This window comes from Cicer arietinum, chromosome 3, assembly GCF_000331145.2.
Source record: "Cicer arietinum cultivar CDC Frontier isolate Library 1 chromosome 3, Cicar.CDCFrontier_v2.0, whole genome shotgun sequence".
Lineage (NCBI taxonomy): Eukaryota > Viridiplantae > Streptophyta > Magnoliopsida > Fabales > Fabaceae > Cicer > Cicer arietinum.
In genome coordinates, this window is record NC_021162.2 from 22812988 (window position 1) to 22824427 (window position 11440).

Consider the following 11440-nt stretch of genomic DNA (forward strand, 5'->3'; position numbering starts at 1 on the left):
ATCTATAAGCCTATTGAGTACTTGAGGTGAGAGGAAGATGTTATTTTGTAGATTTGTCAATTAGTGTAATTCACTGTCATAACCAAGTATGTCTTACGATGTATGTCATGTGCACTACTTTAATGTATATAAGTATACGATTTTGTTTTTTTTGTAAGTTTTGAGAAAAAAAAATTGGAACTATTTTATATATGTTAATTAATTGAAAAATTTCCTATCTATCTATGTATATAGTTTCAATTTTCTTTCAAAATATAAGTTAAAAACAATTATTTTATAGTGATTAATTATTTAAAAATGTGTTTTTGACGATTAAAGTACAAGTGAAATTTTGGAAATCTTATAGATTTTTAAAATACACGTAATTTATTTTAGTTTTTTTTTTATTTAGACGTGATTTATTGAAAAATAGTTTAAGAAAAAACTTTGAATTCTCAATGATTTTTTTGTTTAGTGCTAAGTGATTAGTCGTCCATTTTATAATAATTTAAGTGTAGAAATTAATTTTTAGAATTACATGTAACATTTAAAGTGGTTTATGTACTACCTGATTCAATTTGGTTTGATAATGTGTTGAATCTTTTGGTAAATAATTATTTTGCTATTTGGAAAATATTTCCTTTAGTTTATTGTAACTTTAAAATGATGAGGATTAATTCAAAAGAAAATTTAGTCGTGATCAATTTGGAGTAGTTAGTCTTCTATGAGAGTATGTTACATATGTGAGAATCATCGTTTGAGTTATGAGATGAACATAAAATCTTTGTGCTAATTTTTGGATTAAGTATGTGATGATGTATACGATTATCTAAATATTAAATTGTTTGTGTTACAAGTGTTCTAATTATTGGAAATTAGTGTATAGAATAAGAGTGGTCGAGAGCATCTAAAAGTGAAATAGTCATATATTTTTTTCGATCAAATTATTGACTATATATATTGATGCAAGTGTCGTTGTTACTACTCGTAGGTTACAAATAAATTATTGTGAATGTGTGATTAAGTGAAATTTTAACTTGAAGTAAGGAGTAGTAGTTGTGGTGCCGCTTTCACACTCTTGAACCACTTTGAAGATACTTTTAATTATCCATATTTGAATTTGAATGACCAGATTTATGGTTATCTTAAGTAGTTGACTACACGAGTAAGAGGGACCAGCTACACCGATGACTTATCGCCAATAAAAGAGGCAACTTCTGGAATTTTATATTTCTAAAGTTTCGCATTATTCTAAAGTTTCAAATTATTCTAATGTTTTGAAAATTTTGGAAATTGATATTTTGAAACTTTCGAATATTCTAGAAAGAGGGGTGAAAAAATGAAAAATTAAAAAACTTGAAGGAAAAAATTGTATTTTCACGTTGTTTGGAGGGTGATAGGTTTAAATGTGGGGGTTCATAGTAGAATGCTCTGCTGCGAGTTGCTCATTACACTTCTATTTCTGCCTCAGACTTGACTACCCTATGTTGGGTCTTACATTTTTATTGTTGTTCCTGTACATCTGTTATCTGCAACCCCTACAAGAACGGTTACAGGGTGGAGAGTTTGTATTGATTATAGAAGATTGAACAGTGTTACGAGGAAGGATCATTTCCTACTCCATTTCATTGATCAGATGCTTGAGCGACTAGCTGGACATGAGTATTACTGCTTTCTAGATGGCTACTCGGGATACAATCAGATAGCTGTAGCACCCGAGGATCAAGAAAAAACTGTATTTACATGTCTGTATGGGGTGTTTGCTTGTCGACGGGTGCCGTTTGAATTGTGTAATGCTCCTGCCACTTTTCAAAGGTGCATGTTGTCCATATTCTCTTATATGATTGAGAAACATATCAAAGTATTTATGGACAACTTTTTTGTCTTTGGTTCATCTTTTGATAATTGTTTGAATAATATTTTTCTTGTATTAGAAAGGTGTGAAAAATCTAATTTGGTCCTAAATTGGGGAAAATGTCATTTTATGGTAGGAGAGGGAATTGTGTTAGGCCACGAAATCTCCCACAAGGGGATCGAGGTTGAAAAGGCCAAAGTTGAAGTTATTGAAAAACTTCCCCCTCCTACCAATGAAAAAGGCATTATAAGCTTTTTAGGCCATGCATGATTTTATAGAAGATTTATATAAGACTTTTCAAAAATTGCAAAACTGCTTACAAACCTACTTGTGAAAGATACATCTTTCAAATTCAATGAGGACTGTCTGAATGCTTTTAACAATTTAAAAAATAAGTTGATAATTGCCCCCATTACCACTGCACCTGGCTGGTCTACCTTTTGAAATCATGTGTGATGCTAGTGATAATGCTATCAGGGCAGTCTTGGGACAAAGAAAGGATAAGTTGTTGCATGTAATCTACTACGGTAGTCATGTTTTGAATCAGGCACAACACAATTATGCCACAATTGAAAAAGAAATATTTGTTGTAGTTTACGCTTTTGATAAATTTTTATCTTATTTATTAGGATCGAAAGTTATTGTTTACACTGATCATGCGTCGAGTTATGTTGTTTGAGTTGTCGGGTTAGGTATAGTTATTATGTGTTGATGTAGTCGGAAGTTAGTAAGACTCTTCTTGATGATGGTTTTATAGGAAAACCATGCCGCCAAGAAGGAATGATACTCCAAGAGCCAACGTTAATAGGGATGATCAAATGGCGGAAGCTATGAATAACATGGCTGCTTCTGTTGCTGCACAGACTGCTGCCAAGACTCTGCAGGATCTAGAAAAGAGGGGAAGAGAAATATGTGCTTCTAAGTCAAGAGGATTGGAAGATTTTCGCCGTTACAATCCTCCCAAGTTTAAGGGTGATTAGAAATCAGAGAAATCGGATCAATGGATCCAAGAAGTGGAAAAGATCTTCGAAATGATTAACTGCAAGGCATGAGTGAAGGTCAACTATGCCACTTATATTCTATTAGGGGATGTTGAGTATTGGTGGTGGAGTGCAAGGTTGTTGATGAGATCAGCTCACGAGGAGGTGAACTGGGAATCATTCAAAAGGAAGTTTTTAGACAAATACTTCCCGATGATTACCAGGACTAAACTGGGTGATGATTTTCTAAAACTTCATCAGGGGAACATGACCGTGCGTGAATATGCCGCTAAGTTTGAATCCTTGTCAAGGCATTTCAGGTTTTTCCGTGAAGAGATTGATGAACAATTCATGTGTCATCGTTTCCAAGACGGACTAAACAATGAGATTCAAGACTCTGTATTACCCTTGGGAATTCAATGTTTCCAAGCTCTTGTGGAGAAATGTAGAGAAGTGAAGGATATGAAAAATAAGAGGGCTAGGTGAGGAGGGAATTTTAATTCAGGAGGGCCTAGTCGAGTGAATTATTAGAACAAGGGAAAACAAGTTGCAAAACCTTATAATCGACCACAGAATAACAACAGGGGGAAGAATAGCCCAATGAACCCAAATTTCAGAAGACAATTGGGACAAGGGAATTGATGTTTTTGATGTGGGGAAGAGGGACATTATGCTAATGTTTGTACCTCTAAGGGACTTACTTGCCACAATTTCTAAAAGCCAGAGCACATTGCAAGGGGTTGCACGCTTCTGAAGGTGGAACCAGTGGTGAATGTAACTAGGGCTACCCGTCCTATTGCTAGAGGACGCGTTTATTGTGTGAGTGTTGAAGCTGAAAATCCATCTAGCAATCTGATTCAACGTGACTGTGAGATTGCAGGTAACACTCTAACTGCACTCTTTGATTCGGGGGCAACCCATTCCTTCATTGGCATGGATTGCGTGAATCGTTTGAAGTTATCTGTGTCTGCTTTGCATTTTGATTTGGTTGTTCCCACACCTGCTAAGACTTTGACAGTAAATTATGCATGTTTACATTGTCAAATAACTATTCATAATAGGGATTTCTTGGTTAATTTGATTTGTTTACCTCTACAATCACTCGAGGTCATTCTCGGTATGGATTGGATGTCGTATCATTATGTGATATTGGGTTGTGCTCGCAAACTGGTTCTTTTCACTGAACCAAGAGTTGTGAAGTATCTAGCTGCTAACAAACTCGGAGTGTCGCTAAGAGAAGGAACTCATGAGTTTTTGTCTTTGGATAATGTGGAGGCAAAGATAAATGTTAATATAGAGGATGTGATACTGGTAAATGAGTACCGGGACGTATTTCCAGCAAAAATTCCAGGATTACCACCGGTAAGAGAAGTGGAATTTTTTAATTGATTTGCATCCAAGAACCGGACCTATTTCAATTGCACCGTATCGAATGTTGCCATTGGAATTAAATGAGCTCAAAGGCCAAATTGAAGATGAGAAGAAATTTATTAGACTAAGCGTATCACCATGGGGAGCTTCGGTTTTGCTAGTTAAGAAGAAGGACGGAAGCTCCCACTTATGTGTGGATTATAGACTGCTTAATAAGGCAACTATTAAGAATCATTATCCTCTGCCATGCATCGATGATTTGATGGATCAGTTGAGAGGAGCCGCGATATTTTTGAAGATTGACTTGAAGTCGGGTTACCATCAGATTCGAGTAAGGGAAGGAGATATTCAGAAAACTGCTTTCAGAACTCGTTATGGACATTATGAATATCTTGTTATGTCGTTTGGAGTTACCAACGCACCAGCAATTTTTATGGACTACATGAACAAAATCTTTAGTCCATTCCTAGATAAATTTGTGGTGGTGTTCATTGATGATATATTAATTTCTTCAAGGACTAAGGAAGAACATGGAGAACATTTGCGCCAAGTTCTTGAAATTTTATGCGAGAAGCAATTGTATGCCAACCTAACAAAGTGCGAGTTTTGGCTAGAAGAAGTGAATTTCTTAGGACATGTGATAACCAAGGAAGGAATCGTTGTGGATCCGGTGAAGATTAAGATGGTTCTTGCTTGGAAACAGCCTCAGACTGTCACTGACATACGAAGTTTCGTAGGACTGGCAGGGTACTACAGAAGGTTTGTTGAAGGTTTTGCTAAGATTGTAGCTTCATTGACACAACTTACTAGAAAAGATCAACAGTTCGCATGGACGGAGAAATGTGAGAAAAAATTTCAGTTACTAAAGAAAAAGTGGACGACCTCACCAATATTGGTATTACCGCATTTAGAAGAACCATATGAAGTTTACTGTGATGCGTCTCACCAAGGTTTGGGATGTGTTCTGATGCAACACAAGAAAGTTGTAGCTTACGCCTCAAGGCAATTGAAGATTCATTAAAGAAACTATCATACTCATGACTTGGAGCTTGCTGCTGTAGTTTTTGCATTGAAGATCTGGAGGCACTATTTATATGGATGCGCGTTCACAATGTTCAGTGACCATAAAAGTTTGAAATATTTGTTTGATCAAAAGGAATTGAACATGCGTCAAAGACGATGGAAGGAGACTCTCAAGGATTTTGATTTCACATTGCAGTACCACCCTAGGAAGGCCAATGTTGTAACACCCCGTTTTTCAAAGCGAGGGTATATTTTTTTTTTAAAAGAAATTAAAATAAAACAAAGTAAAACAAATGAGGAAATGTCTTTGGATAAATAATTGAGTCATTATAATTTACGCAGCGGAAAAGTTTCTCCAATTATAAATCCAAAACATTTACACAACATCAATTGGTACATGGAACCCATCCAAAGATGATATCAAACTGATAATATTTGTATAAGTACAGTTTTCCAAACTAAAAATACTTCAAACCAAAAAGAAGGACCCCTAGTCCCTATACATCATCCTAATCTGATCATCCTACCAAAAAGCTATACACCCTGAGTAATCTCCACGCGCCCCGTGAGATCCTCCTAACGTAACAGCAGTCAAGCGTTCCCATCTCCATCCCTGTCCGTAGGGTACGAACCAGTAGGGCCGTCCTGACTCTCATCTGAGGGCAAAGCCCAGATTTCCACAATAGTGTAAAGGGTCACCAACCAGAAAATAACAGTTAACACATAGCAATTAAGTTTTTGAATGCTCAAAACAACTTTTCAACTAAGCATGCACCTTAACAGGATTTTCAATATGCGAAAAGTTCATACAGTACATTGCCAATGAAAATGAAGGTAAAATGCAGTTCTCGATCTCCTAATTAACACATAATAAAACAAGACATGGATAGATTCATGAGCAATTAATCATACAACTAAAACTGAGGATTTTCACTGAGCCAATCGATTGGGCAATCGATTGGGGTGAAGATTTTTAATGAAAATAGAATCCTGGGCTGAATCAATCGATTTGGCAATCGATTGACAGGATAACGGAGCCCCTGACTTAATACCAATCGATTTCCAAATCGATTTCCTGAAGGTTTTTAGTGAAATTTTGAACTCTGGCTTGATTCAATCGATTGGGCAATCGATTGACAGGATAGCTGAGCCCCTGACTTAATGGCCAATCGATTGGGCAATCGATTTCGAAAGGGATTTTCAAAAAAACTGATTACAAAATCGATTGGCTAATCGATTTTGTTCATTTGGCCAAGCCCCTGACTTAATACCAATCGATTGGGAAATCGATTTCCCTGATCATTTTTCCAAAAATTCATGAATTAACCTAAGTCATTCCTAATCAAGTTCACAACTTAACACTTAGCAATTTCTACGCGATTACCACGGCAATTGGGATCTCGATAACCATCATACTTACACACAATAATCAACACATAACACTTAGCATTTTCAACGCAATTAACACGATAAATCAAATTCAAATCACTCAATCATAAAACTCAATCAAACACGACTCGTGTGCCAAGCACCCTAATGCAATGCGTATATGCCAAAATGCATGGACTCGGAATTCCAAACCAAAACCCTCCTCGAAGGGCCGTAAATCATAATTGTACCGCCTATCGCAGGCCAAAGTACCAATTACCGAGGTGCCACCTATCACGGGTCAGCACGATTTACTAAAATGCGTAAATCATAAACGTACCACCTATCACGGGTCAGTACAGTTTACCGAGGTGTCACCTATCACGGGTCAACACGATTTACTAAAAGAAAAAGCGGGAATCGTAAACGTACCGCCTATCACAGACCAGTACTGTTTACCTAGGTGCCACCTATCACGGGTCAGCACAATTCACCAAAAATGTAAATCGTAAATGTACCACCTATCACGGGTCAGTACAGTTTACCAAGGTGTCACCTATCACGGGTCAACACGATTTACTAAATAGTAACTCGTAAACGTACCACCTATCACGGGTCAGTACAGTTTACCAAGGTGTCACCTATCACGGGTCAACACGAATTACTAAATAGTAAATCGTAAACGTACAACCTATCACGGGTCAGTACAGTTTACCAAGGTGTCACCTATCACGGGTCGACACAATTTACCAAATGAAATGCATGAGCATACACAGACTCCATTCACAACAATCGTTAAGCAAATGCAGATATTAAAAGATTCCCCATTTTTAATACCCATTTAACTTAAACGACTTTCAAACAACATTAATTAAATAAGTCATTAAGAGATTCCCCGTTCTTAATACCGATTTAACTTAATGATTTTCAAAACAAAACGTTAAGCAAACAGTCATATTAAGAGATTCCCCATTCTTAATACTCATTTACCGAAACGATTTTCAAAAACGATAGTTAAGTAACCGAGACATTAAGAGATTCCCCATTCTCAACGCCCAGTTAACTTAAACATTTTCCTCAAATACACATTAAGTAAACCGAGGTATTAAAAGATTCCCCATTTTTAATACTCGTTTAACTCTAATGGTTTTCAAATTCCACAGAAACAAATTCAAACATACTTTCACATTCAAACCATAATTCACAACAACCACACCAATTAACAAACATCAAGTTTCATTTACCCATAATCATACACAATGACATTCAAATTCATTTACCACGAAACATTCATCACTATAAACAAAACCTAACTCTAAGGTTTTTACCCATAACGCACTAGTTTCGTTTTTCCCCAAATCGATACATTTAACCCTAACAAATTCCTTCCCACACAACTACAGATAAGTCCCTAATGCAAGCTAGAAGTTTGGAAGGAGCCCTTACCTCAACGTTAGCTTTAACGTGCGTTTCCGGTACCGCGAGAAATTCCGGTAAAATCTCCGCTCGCAACGCCGCTTCCAAATTAGTTCACTAGCACCGTAGCGTGGTGGTGAGCAACTTTCCCTTCTATCTCTTCGAGAAAAGAGGTTTGGATCTAGGAGAAACGGAGGGGTTTGTGTTTGGATCTCAAAAACCGTATTTCTTCGTTTTCGAATCAAAGAGGAAGAGTGGAGTTACGAAAACCTTGATCTAACCCTCACCCAACCTTGGGTCACTAGTTTTGAAGGAAAGGAAGCAACGAAAACGAAAAATGGAGGAGGATGGAAATTTGGTTTTTTCTTGCGTGACTGAGGAAGGAGATGGAAAATTCTATTTTCTCTCCTTTCAATTTCTTTCCTTTGTTTTTCCTTTCTTCCTTTTTCCTTCCTTCCTTTATATACTATTTTCTTTTCCTTTTCCTTCCTTCTAGTTTTCCTTTCTTTTTCCCTCCAAACAAACATATATAAATATAATAAATATAACTTAACAAATATCTCAAAATCTAGATATTTATTAAATTACCGTTTCACCCGAAACGCCTTAAATTCTCCGTAAAGGATTTTCCGCAGTTAAATTCAATTTATTTATCGACGAGAAATTCTAATTGGCATCGAAATATCTTTTTGATTATAAAACTCCAAAATATTATTAACTTTGGCTTAAAAGCCTCCGAGCCAAAATCCAAAATATACCAAAAATACATAAAAGGGTACTTTAAAATTATGGGTCTTACATTACTCCCCCCCTAAAATTAGTTTCGTCCTCGAAACTATGCATCGATAAATAACTCTGGGTGTTGTTCCCTCATCTTGCTCTCCAGTTCCCAAGTCGCATCTCCAGTAATTGGGTTCCAGATCACCTTGACCAACGAAACATCCTTGGTCCTCAACCGCTTAATCTTCCTGTCATCAATTCTCACGGGTGGTACTTCGAACGACAGGTTATCCTTTAGCTGGATCGTGTCTGGTTCGATCACGTGAGATGGATCTGCGAGATATTTCCTCAACTGCGACACATGAAACACGTCATGGATATTGGACAGTATCGGAGGTAATGCAATCCGATAAGCAACCGGCCCAATTCGTGCAGAAATCTGATATGGTCCAATGAATTTCGGAGTCAACTTCTTCGATTTCAAGGCTCTACCTACTCCAGTAGTAGGTGTGACTCTCAGAAATACATGGTCACCCTGTTCGAATTCCAAAAGTCTGCGACGCTTGTCCGCGTAACTCTTCTGGCGATCTTGTGAAGTCTTCATTTTCTCCTTGATCTTCCTTACTTTAGCTGTGGTCTGTTGCACCATCTCTGGTCCGACAATCATATTCTCACCGTCTTTATACCAACACAAGGGCGTTTGACACTTGCGCCCATATAAAGCCTCATATGGTGCCATTCCAATGCTCGCGTGGAAACTATTGTTGTAAGTGAACTCAATCAACGGAAGTACATCATCCCAACTTCCTCTATCATCTAAAACACATGCTCTCAACAGATCTTCCAAGGACTGATTCGTCCTTTCAGTCTGTCCGTCCGTTTGTGGATGGTAAGCTGAACTCAATCGTAGCTTCGTTCCCAACGCTTCGTGCAATGCTCCCCAAAAATGCGATGTGAACTTCGGATCACGGTCTGACAAAATGCTTGATGGTACTCCGTGTAATCTCTAAAGGTTGCAACACCCCAGCAGGTCGCTGATGTTCCACCTTGTACGGAACATCTACCTAGTACCAAACTTAAACACTAAGTATGACGCCGACACATTGAGTACAATGTATCATTAACCAATGATAGGGCTTCCCATTCCTATCAAGAATGATCTTGGGTTACTGTAGAGGTAAACACTCAAATTAATCGAGAAGTCCCTATTCTGAATGGTTATTTGACAAGTAAACATGCATAATTTACTGTCAAAGTCTTAGCAGTAAAGTAGACACGGACAACTTCAAACAATTTACATAATCCATAGCAATGAAGGAATGGGTTGCCCCCGAATCAGAAAGTGTAGTTAAGAGGTTACCTGTAATCGCACAGTCATATTGAATCAGATCGCTAGATAAATCAGCGCCGACGCAATACACCTGTCCTCTAGCAGTAGGAAGAGTAATCCTAGCTACATCCACCATTGGTTCCACCTTCGGAGCCTCGCAATTCCTTGCAAAGTGCCCTGGTTTATGGCAATTGTAGCAAGTAGTACTGTCAAAGGTACAAGCATAAGCATAATGTCCTTCTTCTCCACATCGGAAACATCGTATGCCTTGTCCCACTTGCTTCTCAAGGTCTTGGTTCCCTGGGTTATCCCGTCCCCCATTGTTATCATGTGGTCGATTATAAAATTTAGCAACCTGTTTTCCCTTGTTCTGATACTTCGCCCGACTAGGTCCTCCTGAGTTAAAATTCCCTCCTCGGCTAGCTCTCTTATTCTTCATCTCCTCAACTTCTCTACATTTTTCCACAAGAACCTGGAAACGTTGAATTCCCAAGGGTAAGACAAACTCTTGAATCTCATACTTTAGTCCGTCTTGGAAACGATGACACAAGAATGGCTCGTCAACCTCTTCACGGAAAAATCTGAAATGCCTTGATAGTGATTCAAACTTAGCAGCATATTCGCCCACGGTCATGTTCCCCTGATGTAGTTTCAGGAAATCATCACCCAGTCTAGTCCTGGTACTCATCGGGAAGTATTTGTCGAAAAACTTCCCTTTGAAAGATTCCCAGTTCACCTCCTCGTGAGCTGATCTCATCAACAACCTTGTACTCCTCCACCAGTACTCAGCATCTCCTAGTAGCATATAAGTGGCATAGTTGACCCTCACTCCCGCCTGACAGTTAATCATTTCGAAGATCTTCTCCACTTCTTGGATCCATTGATTTGCTTTCTCTGAATTCTCAGTCCCCTCAAACTTGGGAGGATTGTAACGACGAAAGTCTTTTAATCCTCTTGACTCCGCAGCACGGATCTCTCTTCCCCTCTTTTCGAGATCACGTTGAGTCTTGGCAGCAGTCTGTGCAGCAACAGAAGCAGCCAGGTTATTCATAGCCTCCGCCATTCGGTCATTCTTATTGACATTGGCTCTCGGAACGTCATTCCTCCTTGGCAGCATGGTTTCCCTATAAAACCATCATCAAGTAAAGTCTTAACACTACTTCAATAATTCTAAGAATAACTTCCGACCACAACCGCACATAATAATTATTATGAACTTGACAACTCAAACCACCTAAACCGACACATGATCAGACAACAACTCGTAACCTACAATCTAGAACCAAGGTTCCACAGCCCCCAAAGAAAACCAAACCAAAGCTCTGATACCACAATGTAACACCCCGTTTTCCAAAGCGAGGGTGTATTTTTTTTCAAAAGGAATTAGAATAAAACACA